Genomic DNA, 16,443 nt, shown 5'->3' with positions numbered 1-16,443 from the left:
CCGTGATCAAGATCCCAACTCCATTTTAAACCGAGCCTCCACCCACGTCCTCATCCTCCCTCCCACCCCGCACGAACCAACTTTGACCTCTTTTAAGTTTTAGCGCTGCAGATGGTGATTTTTCTGTTTTTGAGACACAATTCTAGGTGAATGGGAGGAGGAAGGAGCTAATGTTTATTGAATGCCTGCGACATCCCCAGGTTTTCCACAGGCGACGTTTGTTCGTCATTTTGATCCCCATAGGAAGCAAGGGGGTTGTCTTAAGTATGACACGTAAGATAGAAGACACACACAAAAAAGGTTTTTAATAAGTTTTGTAGCTGGTGTGCATGAGGCGAACCTGTGCTGTTGAATCCAGATCTTTCTACAGGCTGCTTCTACTGAGAAGAAACTTCCTCTTCTGTCATTGTCCCTCCATCCTGTTCTTGCTCCGTTCTATAAATATACCTGGTGTTTTGCAGCCCCCACCCACCCTGAAAACAAATCCAGTTCCAGTTCCCTTGCATTAGCAGAGTTAGGCCATCTATACAAGCTTAGGTTACAGGCTTGGAATGGAAGGATGCCTTGAGGTCTCCAACACAGGGAGGCAGACACTGGGTCATTTTACCATTAGTGTGTATGTGTGTATGGTGGGGGGTGGGGGTGGGAAAGCAGGATAGAAACGAGTTCTTTTCTGGCCAGTGAGTAGGAATGTTGTCAACAGGGCTGCTAATGATAGAACACTTGGTGGTACAGCTTCTTGTAATTGCAGATGGGTGTCAAGTTCCAGATCAGAATTCACCTGCTTTACCTTTACCATGCTTACTTATCTCATTGTTTATTAAGTAAACGCTGATCAAGTATTTTAGTAGCACAAATGATCTGCTTGGGGCTTTATATTTTCTCTATTTTGTTCCCTGATTTCTGTTTTTTTTTTTTCTTCTGTCTCTTCTGTCAATGATTCAGTCATCTGTCCACCAGACACTTAATCTTACATTGTCTGCTTACACACAATAAAGAGGCTGCTTTGCATACTTACTTGGCCAAAGAGTCTTTGTAGATGAATGTGCAATGTGTACGGCTTTTTAAAAAGCAAGTTATTTTCAAACCAAGTGCTATTGCTTTCAAGATATGTTATTTATAGTGTATTTACAAATTTCACAAAAGCAAGGAGAAAGCAGGTTGATTTTAAAGGTACCCATTGAGACTATTTAATTTCTATTCTAAATTATTGGCCCTCAAAGTATATTCTATTGATTTTAATAGCTCTGCAGTAAAATATAACTAATTGGAAGTTCATGGGACTACAAAAATAGCTCTTTAAAATCCTAGGAATTTTCGACAAAGGGTCATTTATTAAAATAATTTAGTGCCTATCTTTTTATATACATTGTACATAGGCTAAATAATTAGTTCAGCAGTTTAAAGAGATGAATAACAGGCAAAACTTAATCTAGATATTAAATAGGAGTGACTCTTTTAATTTTAATTTTTGTTGGTCATGGGGCTTCAACTTGGCCTGGTCACTGTCCCTGAGGTTCTTTTGTTTAAGGCCAGTGCTCTACCACTTTAAGCAACAGCTCCACTTCTGGTTTTCTGGTGGTAACTTGTAGATAAGAGTCTTGCAGGGGCTGGGAAAGTGGCTCAGTGGTAAAGTGTTTGCCTTGCATGCATGAGGCTCTGGGTTCGATTCCTGAGCACCACATAGAAAAAGCCAGAAGTGGCACTGTGGCTTGAATGGTAGAGTGCTAGCCTTGAGCTGAAGAGCTGAGGGACAGCGCCCAGGCCCAGAGTTCAGGCTCTTGACCAACAAAAAAACAAAACAAACAAAAAGAGTCTTGCAGACTTTCCTGTCTGGGCTGGCTTTGAACTGTGATCCTCAGATTTCAGCCCCCTGAATAGCTTGGATTACAGGTGTGAGCCTGTTTAAAAACAACAACAAAAAAAACCGACCTGGATTTTTTTTTTTAATGCCAGTATTGGGGCTTGAATTCAGGACCTGTGTGGTTTTCCTTTAGTTTTTTTCACTTAAGACTGTACTGTACCATGTAAGCCACAGCTTTTTGCTGGTTAATTGGAGATAAGAGTGTCACAACTTTTCCTTCTGGGGTTGACTTCGAACTGCAATTCTCATATCTAAACCTTCGGAGTAGCTAAGATTACTCCTATGAGCAACTGGCTCTTGGCTTCCTTCCACATTTTATCATGGAAAAAAGTGCGTGCGTGTGCGCATGTGTGTATATATGTGTGTGTTGGGCAAGAAGAACAAACCTACTTTGTAGTTTGTATTTTTCTCTGTTAGTGCCTCTGAAGCATGCTCAGGGTTAGGTTGGAAGCCATCTCTCAAAGTGGTAGGACCTGAGTTGTACTTGGGAGTGGGGTGTAGAGGCCAGGAGTGCTGTCCACCTCATTACTGTTGTGTTGGGGCATTTTGAGCAGTTTAGGATTCTACCAGCCAAGCCCTGTTACCTCCTCAGGTGGTCTAAGAAGCTTGAGATTTGGTTTCTATTCAGGATTAGCCAGAAAGCAGGGTGCTAAAACAAGTTAAAAGGCACCTTCCATATGTGTTCTAGGAGTTTGGTGACTAGGCTGAGGTATTGGTTGTTTTTGTCTTTTTTTTTTTGGTCAGTAGTGGAGCTTGAACTCAGGGCCTGGGTGTCTTTGATCAAGGCTAACTCTTACCAGTTTGAGCCACAGCTCTATTTTCTACTTGCTTTTTTTAAATTATGGAGATCCTCAGTGCAGAATAACCTTAATTTTATTTCTACTTTATTTATTTTTGTTGTTGGTTGTGGGGCTTGAATTCAGGAGCTGGGCGCTGTCCCTGAGCTTTTCTGCTCAAGACTAGCACTCTACCACTTTGAGCCACAGTGCCACTTCTGGTTTTCTGATGATTAATTGGAGATTAGAGTCTCACGGACTTTCCTGTAAGGGCTGGCTTCGAACCAAAATCCTTAGATCTCAGCCACCTAAATAGCTAGGATTATAGGCATGAGCTACTGGCACCTGGCATAACCTTAACTAAGTGTATAGTATATATACAATTTGTAAATGTAAGGAGAAAAGAGGAAAGCTACAGACTGTATGTGTGTGCATGGTGCATGCTAGTACTTGGACTTGAACTCAGTGTTTGCATGCTATGTCTTAGCTTTTTCACTCAAGATTTGAGGCACATCTCCACTTGTGACTTTTAGGCGATTAATTGGAGATGAGAGTCTCATGAACTTTTCTGCTTAGATTAGCTTCAAACCAGATCCTCAGATCAAGGGTAGCTAGGACAACAGGTGTGAGCCAACAGTGTCCATCTTAGAAGCTACAATCTCTTAACTGAATTTCAGCTCCTGGTATTGTAAGTGGAGGGGATGACTTGCTTCAGAACTTTCTAGTTAAAGATAATAAGTAAAATCACACTTGTAAATACTGGTTGCATGCCTATCGTGGACCCCTTTCTATTTTCAGTTTGGAAATACTGCAAACCAAAAAGCTCTTGAAAGTCCCTTGGTTTCTAAATGAAGTCTGTTTACCACCTTTTTTCTCCAGATGATCTCAAGAGCTGAGTTCAATCAATAAACATTTGTCTATTGTGTACACTCTATTTAGAGAACTATGGGAAATAAACACAGACTAAGGAAAATACTTGCACAGTGAGACATGAGTTAGTTGGAGAAATAAAGAGGTGAATTAGATTGTAGGTGCCATGCAATGTAAGACTGGAGACATTTTTTGTTGGTTAGAAAGCAGCAAGGAATGATTGAATTTGAGGAGTTTGGAAATAGCGGTAATACTTAGGTTATAATTATGAATTAATATTAGTTTGGAAAGTTGATTTATTTTCAATAGCATGTTAAATGAATGTATATATAATACTATATATTACATGAATGTTTAAGATTGAGAATATGTTCACAAATAGAAACTTCAAAGAATACATAGTGATTTGTTGAGACATGAAATGTATATTAAATTTTGAAACATTTTGAAGCTTGGGAATTTTTCTTTTTCTAGTGTTGAAGCTTGAACCCAGGGCCATTACAAATGTTCTACCACTGAATTATACCCCACTCCTACATTACATTGATTACATCCTTTATTATATCATTCAGTCCTACATTGAAGTTTTGTAATACAGTTCCCTGTGCTTAACCAGAGAGCTCTGTTTGATAGATGACTTTGTTAAATACAGAAAAAGAGTGAAAAATAATTACCAGAAAAATAGTTACAGTACTGAGATATTAAGGAATTGTACTGCTAGGGTATGTATGAATACATGGATAAAATATATCGGAGTCTTAACTAAGAAAGTAAGGGTAGAAAATAATTTGTGGTCTTAGAATGAGTGAGAATATTCCAGAAATTTTAGTTCTGTTTCTTTAGTGTTCATCTAGAATCCAAGTTTTCTCTTACATGTTTTTCCTTTTTTGGGGTGTGTGTGTGTGTGTGTGTGTGTGTGTGTGTGTGTGTGTGTGTGTGTGTGTGTGTGTGTGTGTGTGTGTGTGTGCTTGTGTGCTTGTGTGCTTGTGTGCTTGTGTGCTTGTGTGCATGTGTATTTTCCCTACTGTAACTATGAGAAAAATCCTTATGCAATATTGAGAGTACATTAGTTTTTATTAATGTCAACTGGGCCCATGGCTCATGCCTGTTTTCATAGCTACTCAGAAGACTCAGATCTGAGGATTTTAGTGTAAAGTTAGTCCAAGTAGAGAAGTCTGAGATTCTTACCTCCAATTAACCAGCAAAAAGCTGTAAGTGGAGCTATGGCCCAAGTTATAGTATGCCAGCCTTGAGCAAAAAAGCTAAACAAGAGCCGGGTACACAGTCGCTCACGCCTGTAATCCTCGCTATTCAGGAAGCTGACATCCGAGGATAGTGGTTCAAAGCCAGCCCAGGCAGAAAAGTCTGTGAGACTTACCTCAGAAAATCAGATGTGGCACTGTGGCTTAAGTGGTAGAGCACTTGCCTTGAGCTGAAGATTTCAGGGAAAGCACCCAGGCCCAGAGTTCAAGCCCCCAGGACTGCAAAAAATAAACAAATAAAAGCTAAACAAGATCACAGATCTTGAGTTCAAGCCACCTTATTCATACCCTCATATTCATTGATTTACATTTTAAAATGAAATTGAGATGTATTTTATAGTGGATAAAAAGTTGCCTGTGTGTGGTGTCTAACACCTGTACTCCCAGCTAACTCAGGAGGTGGAGATCAGAATGTGGTGATAAAAGCTCTTTTTTGCTTCCATTCTCTTAATTTCATGAGAATTGTTTTTCTAAAAAGTTCCTGCTTTGGCTAGGTAGTTTGACCCTTGTTAATTGCATTTTAGTTACATACTTTCCCTGTTCTGCTATACCATGTTTAAGACATCCTGTTAGAAGCTCCTTAAATGTTAGTTACATCCTGTTAATTAGCATTTTAGTTACATACTTTCCCTGTCCTGCTATACCATGTTTAAGACATCCTGTTAGAAGCTCCTTAAATGTTAGTTACATCCTGTTAATTAAGCAACATCCTTTTGTAGACTGTAGCCAGAACTCAGTCATGCCTGCAAGGCCTGCTGGGATAAGAAGAGAGCAGGCTGCCTGCTTTGTGAACTAACTTGCCAGATTTGGCTGATGGCACCTCTGCAGAAGTAAACTTTGCCCAGTTCCTTTTGAGTTGGTGTCCTTATTCCTTTACCATGCTACAAATCCCAAGCTATTTTTAACAAGAAGGTCCTTCTTTTCATCCAAGGGGATGAAAAATGAGCAAGACCCTATCTCAATGAATATACTATGTAGTCTGGAGGCATAGGTAGGAGGATTATAATCCAAGGCTGGTCCCACCAGGTTTTGTTCCGTATGTGAAAAACAGTAATAGCAACAAATCCTCAAAGTAAAAAAGGGCTGGACCTGAACCATGGCTTAAATGATAGAGTGTCTAGTATGTACAAAACTCTCATTTCAAACCCCAATACTAACAAAGATGCTAGAACTTTCCGATAAAAAAATATGCCCATATAATTTCTGAGGAGAAAAATACTGGGGTTATGAAAAAAGCTTACAATTCTATGTATATTTTTTTTGGTCTTTAGTTTCTTTATTTGTAAATGGGTGATATTTTCCATTCTTTACTACTGGGGTTGTAGTGAGGGAAATTGTGTCTATAACTTCTTTGGATTTGTTACAAAAACGAAATTAAGTTGCTATAGTTTTGGATGGAAAATGTTGAATTGTTTCCAACTTTGAGTTACAAACTAGCCTGCTGTGATGGAAAGGTTTTCAAGCTGTTAGGATTCTGAATATGCTAGAGATTATTAAATCAACAGGCTTCCAGAAGGCAGGAGTTTCCTTTTAATAAAAATATGTCTTTCAGTTGTAAGGAAAAATGGCTGAGATGTGGTATATATTGAGGTTTATAAATTTTAAATTTAATGCTACTTTTTTTATTTTATTGACTCTTGGTCTAGTCATTAGAATGCTAGAAAAACTTACGATTCTGTTCAGCTTCAACTCCCCAATCAGCTAAAAAACAGTTCGGTATTCAGCCAAAGCAAAATCTACTTATTTCACTTGCTTTCAAATGACGACTCCCGCCATTTCTTGAAATCATCTTTCAAACCTGCCATTTCTCAAAATCGTCTTTCAAACTATCTTACTTTAATATTTCAATATGTGATTAGATTTGTGGTGTTATTGCTCTGTCATTTAAACTACTGAATGAATTCAGTTGGTCACCGAAAATGGGCTCTTTGCAGAATCTTGAATTTCTTCCAGAGGATACTCTTTTTTTTGCTGGCCATGGGTCCTGAACTCTGGGCCTGGGTGCTGTCCCTCACTCTACCACTTGAGCCACAACTCCACTTCTGGCTTTTTCTGCTTATGTTGTGCTGAGGAATTGAACCCAGGGCCTCAAGCGTGCAAGGCAAGCACTCTACCACTGAGCCACCTTCCCAGCCCTCCAGAGAGCACTCTTATGGCCATATTTATAATCTGCTCATGTGTCAAATATAGTTAAAAATACCATAACAAAAATGTGTCTCTCTCTTTTTTTTCTTGCTTGAAATGAGCTAATTGGCACAAAATTTAACATTGATTTATTTGAGACATTTCCAAAGAAGGAAGCAATTAACTTGGGGGAAATACAGCCAGTAGTTTTGAAGTGACAATTGAGCATCTCATTGTGCTAGTTTTTAATGCAGGTTTAGGTGATCTCATGATGGGTGCCATTTCACACTTTTTGTTTCTGGTGAAAGCAGGTTGGGTTCACTGCTTCTTTCTATCAAATTTTACCTGAATCTGTGTCAAGTTCTTCCACACCATACCAACCAGGACTAATCCAAACCCACTTCTACTAACATGTGAAGACTCGGAGATTGAATCCAAATTCTTTAGCATTTCATTCCACATCTTTGAACTCCAGCAGTAGCCTTTGTACGTTACGTTATATAATTTACTCCTCTTGATTTCATGCACTTTTGCCCTTTCCTACTTTGATGTCTTTGCTCAATCTGTGCCTTACCATTGCTGCGTACATACATGTGTGTGTGTATGTGTGTGTGTGTGTGAGAGAGAGAGAGAGAGAGAGAGAGAAAGAGAGAGAGAGAGGGGAGAGAGAGAGTAGGGGCTTGATAAGACCTGGGCACTAATCCATAGCTTTTTCGCTTAAGGCTAATGCTGTACCACTTGAGCCACAGCTCTTCTTGAGGCTTTGGTTGTTTTTATTGGAGATAAAGGGACTTTTCCGCCTATGCTGGATTTGAACTATGATCTTAAGATCTCAGCCTTCTGTGTAAGATTACAAATGTGAGCCACCAGCACCTGGCCCTTTACTCCATCTTTGGAGAGTACTTTAATAAAACCACTCCAGTCAGTAAGAATTTTTTACCTTAAAATTTGCTGCATGGGCTGATGCATTGGTGGCTGATGCATGCTTGTAATCCTAGCTACTCATGAGGCTGGGATCTAGAAGATCAGAGTTCAAAACAAGCTTGGGCAGAAAAAACAGCATCTCCACAGTTCTCCACAACTAACTAGCAAATAGTAGGGTTGAAGTATAACTCAAGTGGTATTCTACCTGAGCGAACAAGCTAAGCAAGTACGAGGCCCTGACTTCCAACCCCAGAACATCCTCCCCTGCCCTGCCAAAACAAAAACCCGAAACAAACAAAACACACTTCAAACAAGTAAAAAACAAAGCACGCGCACACACATCCATCCATCCTGGCATCTTAGTGCTATCTCAATGGAATTCAGGGAGGTGAAGGGCCTGTGATACATTAAAGAATATTCATACCTAAATTCTCTAGCTTACGATGAGAGCTGGTATTATCAGATTTGTTTTTATTCTGTCTTTGCCAACCCAGTTCTCTGTACTGAAGATGGTCTGGGGCCTCATTTTTTTCTCTTCCTGGAGCACACACTTCTTGTTGGCACAGGTCATGGCTTTCTCTGTGGCCTATTTTTTTCCCCTTGTAATTATATTATTTTTACTAACATAGAGCTTCTGTTCTCTAAATACTTCCTGAACTGAATTTGCAGACTCGGCTGTCCCCTTTTCTAGCTAATCTTCATGGGTAAAACCTACGTAAGAAAAATGAAAACCTGCATAAAATGGTTATTTTCTTTTAGCTCACAGTGATTCAAGGTAAACCAAGGCTGGGATGGGCGGGTCGGGGGAGGGGGGTGTTAGTGATAAAGCACTTGCCTAGAATCTGAGACTCTGGGTTTGATTTCCAGCACTGTGACACACACAACAAGCAAAAGGTACAGCCAGAAGCATGGTCATTTTTATTTATTTTTAATTTTAGTATTTTGTGTTTTTGAGACATGACTGTATAGCCCCAGACTTGATTCTTCCTGCTTTCCTCTTCTGAATGCTGGGATTATAAGTGTGTACTACTACACATGGCCTCCAATTCATTTTTTTTTGTGTGGTGTTGGATTGTATACGTGAGATAAACACACTATAATGACAAGCTAACCCTATCCCACAGCCAAACATCTTAAGGGAGAAAAAATGTTAGCATTAGATTAACAATTAAGTAGGAATTACTGTTTGCTAGTTACTGTGAAATGTACTGGGCCTTGAAATACTTTTTTGTTCCATTTGTGGGCAGACTTCCTAGGGCCTGTCCCATGAGCAAATTTATACTTAGTGAAATTGTAAACTGTATTATAATTGTTATTGGCTGGGGTTCTTTATTTGTAGTCTAATAGAAATGTGATGTAAGATGAACCTAAGTCATTGTCTTGTCTTTTATTTATTCCAGCAGCAAATAATAATAATAATAAACCAAAATGCCCTGGCTTCATGGAGCTTACACTTATGATAGAAGACAGATAATAAACAAGTCAATAAGTTATAGATCCTACTTGAACAGAAAAGAAAGTATCATACCACAAAGAAAGAAGCAAAATAAGAGGACTGAAGTATGCTGGGCATTATGTAGGATCATAGAGGACCATCATGGAGGATCTGGTAGGATTGATTATGACCATTATGGAGGATGGTCATACTTGGTCTGCTTGGGAAGACCATGTTTGTTGGAAGAGAGGTTGGCAAGGAGATGAAGGACAGGTTTCTGTGAAAAGTTTTGAGCTAGAACAATAGCCTTTGAAAAGACCTCATAAGAGAATTCTTTATTCGTGTAATGGACAAAGGAGTGGTGTGTGGCTGGAGTAGAGCCAGCCAGCAGGTGTAGGAAAGGATGCTGATGAACCTGTGGAGCCCAGATTGCAAATGGCTTGGAGTGTTTTATGAAGACAAGATTTTATTCCACATAAAATGGGGTATTCTTGGTAATTTGAGGCCTTAGAAATGACATAGTCTGATTTCTGTGAGAATGGAGGCCCAGGCTGTAAAGTAGGTATGAGACAGTATTTAATTGTGAAAGAAATAGATAAATTCTGGGCCCCTTTTAAGGAAGGGACCAGTTGAACTCCTGATAGATTGGATTTTCATTCCACAGTTTTTACCAGTGTAGCTTTATTGTTAGCTGCCTGGGCCTTATCTCTTTTCTCTCACACATCATTACCAACATTCAGAGGAGGTTACTGGGAGATGGACAGTCAGGCATCTGTCAGCGTAGAGAATGTTATTTCCACAGTTGGAACTGGATGACTTCAATATGTAAGTGACAGGAGCTACAGAAGGGGAGGGGTCCATGGACTGACATATATTAAAACTCTTGAGATACAAAGCAGATTCTGCAAAGGGCTGAGAAAGGGCTGGGAAAGCTAGTTATGGAAGAGGAAAACTTGGGAGAATTTGGTGTCCTAGAAGCCAAATGTAAGTGTGTCAAGGAGATAAAATGGGGTGGTGTTAAGTACTGCTGTTTCAGATGAGAACTGAGACTTAACTCTTGAATTTAGTAGTGAAAAAAATCATTGAAAACAGCAGGTAAAGTATAAGCCCATTGACAGTAAGGATCTTGTCTCAATTATTTCTCTGTTCTGAGTTGCAGTCCCTGCATATGGTCAGCATTAGTTACTAACTGTAGGCGTCAGTGCAGGGTTGATCTGCCCATAAGTCTTATTTGTTTCTCAGAACTGCTACAAAGAAGGAAAGGCTAGGGTGAAATTGGAACTTGCAACTGTGGATGCTATTTCCAACTATTTGGCCTTGGAAAATGTTGAATTAGGGTCTTTTTCCCTTTAATTTCTTTTCAAGAGATATATTTTTGCCCATTGTGTCTAGTAAACATTGTAACAGTGACATGATAGAGAACCAGGAGAGAAAAATCTGTGTAAGAACACTTGAGGTTTCTGTACCGTTTGAGAAATAAGTACAATGAAAGGACTGAGGTATTGGCTTCAACACTACGTATCTAGCTATTTAGCAATATCTAGATTATTTATAGTCTTCACATTTTTGTTCAGATCTTTGTCATCCTAGAAGTACGTCAACATGATCGTTGAATTGCTGTTCAGTTTTCCACATTAAAAAGTTCAGAACAGAGTTCAGTTTTCCAGTGTCATTCCTCATTGATGCTGAAGCATATAAAAGATTCTGGTCTAGGGCCTTTGTTTTCTTTCATGTGAAATGATGTAGTACCGCATTTTGGCAGTATAATCCTCCTTTATATTAAGAATAATGTTTTTACATTTTCCTACCTTCCACTGTTGTCATATTTTCTTTTTGCTTTAGTACTTGCAAAACATTTCTTGCATAATTTAATTGTAGCACAATTTAATTATGGCACTTAATCCACTCTTTTTTCAGATGTCTTGAATTCCTTTTTTTGTGCTCAAGGTAGTTACTTACAAAGTTACTTATTCTAGAATTTTGACACTCAAAACTAATGTAGCTGGATTATCTTCTTGAAATGTAACTAATGAAACAATAAAATCTCTTCTATATGTTGCCTAGACAGAATAATCTGGAACATCCTTATACTGTATTTTTTCCCCACTGCCTATCATATAGCCTCTAGAGTACCATAAGCATAGCATGCAGTATCAGTGAGATCTATATCGATTATATTTTGAGGCCTTTTCAGCACTAGGCTCTTACATGCTAGGAATACAAGATAAACATATGCACTGAGTGTGTAGCATTTAGAGGGTGAGGGCTCCTGAGAAGAATTCAGAGTGTGATGGGATGGCGACAGGTAGCTAATGAAGTATCTTCACAATATAGTGGGCTTTCACATCCTGGTATTGGAAACTTTAGGAATATAAACTGTTCTAAAGCAAGAAACAAAAGGTAGCTGCCAAGCGAACCTGACTGACCTTTTAACATATTTGTTCCTTAGTGTGTTTTCTGCTGCTATAATATAGTACTGTAGTTTGGGTAGCTTATAAGGAAATTTCCCACCGTTGGAGAGGAAGAAGGAAGGAAAGCCCAAGGATTGAGGATCTCATGAGAGTCTTCTTGGAAGATGTGTCACATGGCCAAAGAGCAGGTGTATGCAAACTCAGGCAACTACTTCTCATAAAGCCACTAATCTCATCGTAGGGACCCCATCCTGGAGACCGCATCTAACCGGAATTATCTTTCAAAGGTCCTCCCTCCAGATGCCATCAACCCATGAATTTGCAGGTTAAAATTCTAATACATGAACTTTGAAGGGGACACAAGTCATGAAAGTTGAGCTCAGAGCTAGGCAGCAGTGGCTCATGCTTGTAATCCCAGGTACTCAAGAAGCTGAGGTCTGAGGATTACCATTTGAAGCCACCCCAGACAGGAAAGCCTATGAGACTCTTCTTTCTGATTAATCACAGAAAAAGCTGGAAGTGGCACTGTGGCGCAAATGGTAGAGTGCTAGCCCTGACCAATAAGGCAGCTCAGAACAGTGCCCAGAACCAGAGTTCGAACCCTAAGACAGGCAAAAAGAAAAAAAAAAAGACGAGTTCAATTGCAGATAATAGGATTGTTGCTATACCACTGCTCAAAATTGTAATTATTATTGTGGTTGTTTTGCTGGAAATGTGGCATGCTTCCTAGCCACCTAATTATATCTGCATATTTAGGCATTATTTGTTCCTTGACAGAGGATAGATAATACTCTAAACTGCTTCGCCTTGTCAAGCTTTTGCCTTTATGATGCAGCAACAGATTTGAGATACTAAAACTGCAAACAACACAGGTGGTTTGAGTATGTGTATACTACCTTTGAGCAAGCACATCATATTCAAGACTTTAAATAATCCATCACCCACAAAAGTCTCCTTTTCATCCTTTGTACTATTTCCTTCTCCCTCCTTAACGCCTGCTTCCCATCTACCAGCACCCCTGCACCTCAGTAGTTGAATTTAGTAGCCTAGGGAGGCTGCAGAAAGATGATGGCCTAAGGCAGTCCTGGGGTTCCTTAGCCTCCTACTTTCAGCTTGGAGGAAGAAGCTTTAGAAGGTTTTTTTAAAATAAAGAAATACATTTTTTTATCTTTAATTGACACGTGATTGTATGTATGTATTTATGAGCTATAGTGTGATGTCTCAATACACATGCATAATATATAATGATCATTGCCTCATCTGCTATGTCAAACATACTTCCTTTTGTTGGGAAGATGGAAAATCTTTCCTACTAGCAATTTTGAAACGTTCAGTGTTTATAAACATACTTACCCTAGTATGCTACAGAACATGCTCCCTCTCAGCTATTTTTCAGGCTCTGTTAACTCTTGTGTGTATGTGTGAGTGTGTGTGCATGCATGTGTGTATGCATGTGCATGCTGTGTGTGCTTGTGCATGTGTGTGTGTGCAGGTAGATTGAATTCTGCATTGATTGAATTCTGGGTTTCTCATTCTTATTTGACTTGTTTGCTGGAGGCTGATGTTCTACGACTTGAGCCACACCTTCACTTTTGACCTTCTGGTGATTAATTAAAAGTCTCATGGATTTTTTTCTTTGTTTGTCAGGCTTTGAGCTTTAGACCTCATCCTCATTTTGAAAAAAAAAATAGTTATTATAAAGGTGATATATGTAGGGGTTACAATTATATAAGTCAGGTAAAGAGTACATTTCTTCCTTTGTTCCCTCCCAGTTTTCTCTCCCTTTGTCCCCACCCACAAGTTGCATAGTTCATTTTCAATGTAGTCGCTACTGAGTACCATTCTCTTAAGAAGCTAGGATTTCAGGTATGAGCCACCAGTGGCCAGCTTATCTACTATTGTTTACTTCAGTGACAAAGGTTGCTCATGTTTATAAAAACTTACTGACAAGGACGAGGGGTTTAAATTTAGTTTTGTAAGGAAAGGTGGCCACAGTAGTGAGGGTAGTTAAGGTTAATACAGATTTTCAGTTATTAAAAATTTATGAACACTTGAAAGATGGAGCTCTTATTAATTAGGATTCTTTTTGAGTTATAGGTGAGCTTGAAAGAATGTTTTGATTTGTGTAACTGGGACATCCATTAATTATATCATAGCTTTGATTGGATGAAAAGGCTCAGCTCAGGAAAGGTAAAAATTCTTTCACTCTATTGCTTTCAACTCAGCTTGCCTTTGATTAGATTCTCTCCCTTCCCTCCTGCGTGCCACTCCCCCCACTCTCCCCCCTCCCTCCCCACCGAGCGCTTATGTTGGTATTGAGGCTTGAACTTAGGGCTCAGGGCTTTTAAGTTGTTTTTTCTGCTCAAGGCTAGGGGCTCTACCATTTTACCCATTCTTCCACTTCCAGCTTTTTTGGTGAATTATTTGGAAATAAGAGACTCATGGACTTCTCTGTCTCGGCTAACTTCAAACTGTGATCCTCAGACATCCGCCTCCTGAACAGTTAGAATTACAGGTGTGATCCACTGGTGCCCAGCTGGTTAGATTTTTGAAGAGGCCAAATCTTTATTTCCACATGTAAGATAGCTACTGACATCAACTTTGTCCATATAGCTTTCTACACCAGAGGGGCCCATTTATTTTTCTTCATTATCCTTGTATCTGATATTACAGAATATACTCTGTTAGATATCCATCTGTTAAACCAAGCACTGTTAGACAGGAAGGTGGGCTTGAGTCTTGTGTATTTGCTGTTGGTGGTAGTCACTAGGATTAATGGTTGTGTAAAAATAATAAACTAGATTGAAAAACATAACCTATGTTCACTCTAGAGATTAATTTTCCTCTGGGCAACCATTTCTTTGTTTCTTCAATTTTAAATTCTAGAATAGTCTCCCAATTTCTTTATCATTAGAATAGCTTAATAGCTTATATTTAACACTTGTGTTAGATTGTAACGACCATTGTTCATGTTATCTTTGTTCTTTAGTAGTAGTTGCATGAATACGTGGTGATTAGTTCTCCACATTTCTGTTCACTTGAGTGGTCTCAAAGAGAAGTCATTGCTTGTAAAATAGGATTTCTAGCTTCCTAGGCAATGAATGCACTGTGTGCTTTTCTGTGAATAATGTAAGTATATGTGGGGAAATATTTTATTCAGGTAAGAAAAAACTAGGAAGCACAAAAGGAATAGGTTAGCATTTGGCATTTAACTATTGGAAAGGTCATATGCCAAGAGAGCTTTATTGTTCTTTTGCCTGGCACTGTGTAGGTGGGTGGTAGTAAATGTATTGATCAGGCTACAAGGCAATAACCATAATTCCTTATGTATTATAATGGTAGCTCTAATATTATGCCACAGTGTTAAAGGTACTTCAGTATATTGCTGTGCTCTAATGCCATGGTCCACTAGGGAGGAAAAGCTATATTATATATGTAGAGTTTGCTGCAGCTCTGTGTCTGTATCATTTGGCACAGTAACTTGCTACTCTGATTCCTTAGCTGTACAATGAAAGGAATAGATTGAGATCCCTGGCCAGGGGCCTTGGTGCCTCCTGGTTCAGTGGTTTTGTGCTGTCTCTGAGTCCTGGCTGAGAATCTGAGTCCCTTGTTTCTTCTCCTTTGTCAGAATCTGTCTACTGGCAGGTTTGCTGCCGCAACTGTCTCTTGCTATTTGTTTGGCGAAGCTAGGCCAATTTTAGACACTTAAATAATCTTGTTTGGTGCCTTTTTCCATTACAGCTCTTTTTATATGATCTAGTTTTCTTTGTTTTAAAGAGAAAACAGGAAAGGTTGACGCTTCCTGCTCATAAAAACATCATTATCAAGGAGTTAACAGAGCCATAATCTGTTTTTATCAGCATTCTGTCTTCTAGAGGAAGGAAACTTATTTGTCATAGGTCTAAATTTACTTTCTATTATAATTGGTTTCGTAAAGAAACTGTTATTATAATTGAACAAAGGGTTCCTTCCAGTTCCTTTGTATACTAAGTTACATTGACAAGCTTTGACTTTTTAATTATGCAGTTAGAATTAATTTTACTTGAATCAATAATTTTTAGATCACTAGTTTAGAAGACTTCATATAATCTTGTTCTTTTCAAAATTACAAACAAACAATAGCACATAATTACCACTACCACTAAATTGTCTTTAAAAGGCTCCTTTTGGGCACAAGTTAAAGAAACCTTATAATCAAATCTTAGAGACAGAATGAAATTCTTTTTTTTTTTTTTTTTTTTGGTTCAGTTGTGGGGCCTGAACTCTGGGCCTGGGTGCTGTCCCTCAGCTCTTCAGCTCAAGGCTAGCGCTCTACCACTTGAGCCATAGCGCCACTTCCGGCTTTTTTTCTTTTTGCTTATGTGGTGCTGGGGAATCGAACCCAGGGCCTCATGCATGCAAGACAAGCACTCTACCACTGAGCTACCTTCCCAGCTCCCAGAATGAAATTCTTTAGGTAGTATTTCTATCTTAAAAACCTAATTATGAATATTTGGGAGAATTGTGATGCTTCAGAAACCTCAGCTGCACACAAATAACGTTTTATTTCCTGTACTGTATTTTCCCGTAGTTTATTTCTTTTATTTATTTATTTCTTCCCACACTTGATCATCTTGCCTGCTAGGCTGCTGCTCTAACCTTTTGAATAATTTGCATATTTGTGTGTGTATATGAGAGGGGGTAGGGTGGTAGCTTAGTTCAAACTTGATACCACTCAAGGATAATAGTCCTAGAGAGCTTTCCTTACCTGTTCTTCCGATTCCTCCCATCCTCCTTC

The 16,443-nt window shown here is 39.0% G+C and overlaps 1 protein-coding gene across 1 annotated transcript in view; it reads left to right on the top strand.

Annotated features, from left to right (window-relative positions):
- Tspan13 (tetraspanin 13) overlaps nt 1–16,443 on the top strand; it is a 38,472-nt gene that overhangs the window by 933 nt on the left and 21,096 nt on the right. The window lies entirely within an intron of this gene.

The sequence above is a fragment of the Dipodomys merriami genome, unplaced genomic scaffold (genome assembly GCF_024711535.1).
Source record: "Dipodomys merriami isolate MVZ:Mamm:240054 unplaced genomic scaffold, mDipMer1.0.p SCAF_5, whole genome shotgun sequence".
Classification (NCBI taxonomy): Eukaryota; Metazoa; Chordata; class Mammalia; order Rodentia; family Heteromyidae; genus Dipodomys; species Dipodomys merriami.
This window is presented reverse-complemented; position numbering and strand designations above follow the sequence as displayed.